At 31.0% G+C, this 1591-nt stretch overlaps 1 protein-coding gene across 2 annotated transcripts in view; it reads left to right on the top strand.

The window, feature by feature from the left end:
- LOC106692556 (dopamine receptor 1) overlaps positions 1-1591 on the top strand; it is a 164182-nt gene that overhangs the window by 68918 nt on the left and 93673 nt on the right. The window contains exon 1 of one of the 2 annotated variants that reach the window (XM_014438568.2): positions 256-348. The exons of the other annotated variant lie outside the window; for it this stretch is intronic. The gene's annotated coding sequence lies outside the window, so the exon portion shown is untranslated. Of the gene's footprint in view, positions 1-255; positions 349-1591 lie in introns of those variants that run through there. 2 annotated transcript variants of the gene reach the window in all.

Below are 1591 nucleotides of genomic sequence, written 5' to 3'. Positions count from 1 at the left end.
TCCGTTAAGAAAAGTTATGTAAGTAATGAATATTTTTCTTCTTTTGCTCGCAGTAGTACCCAAGTGCTCTTTTGCTTAAAGAACCACTTATAAAAACAAATTATGCATAAAAAAAATTGCTGAGGGCAAAAAAGGATGTGATATGACTGAGGACGATCAAGGAATATAATCTAATTCCTGTCTATTATTTAGTAGTGGTGATATGGTGAGATAACTGACCATATCCGGAGAGCAGTTTAGTCCAGCGTTCTCCCTGCGTCTTGGTAGCTCTCTTCACAGCGCTCACACCAATCATATCACCTTCCTTTCTTACTGAATGATCATCAAGAGGAAACAGGTGCTGATCCGGTATGTCATTTAAAAAACAATAATGAGTAACTGTAATCTTCACCCAAGTATTCAAAATATTTTGAATAATATAATTTTAATAGTAATCTTTTCTAATATAATTCTTTGAATATGGGACTAGATAATGTAAGGATGTCCTAAACGTTGCCCGGAAAATTAAATAAAGAGATAAGAAGTAGTGGGGTTTTTTCCTTGAACAGAAAAAAAAATGGTACAAAGTAATAGTAATTTATTTTATAAAATCAGTGTTTACTATTCATATTCATTCATTTTTTAATTTATTTCTTGTTGTAGATAATTTTAACAATTTGCTTTTTCACGACTAAAGGTGGAGAAGCTGTGTATTAAAACAGAAAATTAAAAAACAATTATGACCTCATGTTTTCAAAGGTCTAGTTGATCTCATAGCAATTTTATAAAATTACGTCAAATATTTTCGTTTGTGCTTCTACCTCAGTAAACATATATTTCGATAATGAATCCTCCGATTTAGTTCAAATTAGAAGGGAAAAAATGGAGTGGTGAAAACAGGTCTAGTAGTAATTTTATCAGATTCCATCAAATACTTTAGATTCGCCATGCGCAAATGGACTTTTCTAAAGCGAAAAAACTTATATTAATAATGAAATTTTTAAAAAATTACAATTTGTTCTTAACCTTTAAGTATGGTTAATTTTGTACCTACATATTCAGTAGGAATTGTGAGGAAAATGTACTGACACATCGCTGCTCTGGTCGTATAATGACACAACAGTAAAATGGACTTCATAGTGTTGGCGGGTTCAAAAATGCATTTACTATATATTTGTCAATCAACATAATTGTACTAAAAAAATCGTTATGAAAGGAATTTCGTAAGTACAATTTTGGTGGTTCTCAAACTTTTATAGTAGTGTAATAATATTTCCAGAGTATCAAACTTTTCTTACATATTTTTCAGAGAAAAAAAATAATGCCAATGAGCGGAGACTATTTATGAGTTTAAATACCCAAAAAGGCCATTTTAGTCTCAAATAAATTAATTTATTGATCTTGAGAAGGAATCTATTTGAGACTAGAATGGCCATTTTTTTTATTTATCTATTCTGCAAATGGAATTTTAATTTAAGAAATAAACTTAGATTTCAATCATATAATTCCTGATCACCAGTTTGGGTTCCAAAGATCCCACTCCACTATCCAGCAATATCATCGTGTGGTGGACGTAGTCTCGTCTTTTTTGGAGCGCGAGTTAACGAACGCT

The sequence above is a fragment of the Halyomorpha halys genome, unplaced genomic scaffold (genome assembly GCF_000696795.3).
Source record: "Halyomorpha halys isolate HHAL.00 unplaced genomic scaffold, Hhal_1.1 Scaffold5.1, whole genome shotgun sequence".
NCBI classification, from domain to species: domain Eukaryota; kingdom Metazoa; phylum Arthropoda; class Insecta; order Hemiptera; family Pentatomidae; genus Halyomorpha; species Halyomorpha halys.
This window is presented reverse-complemented; position numbering and strand designations above follow the sequence as displayed.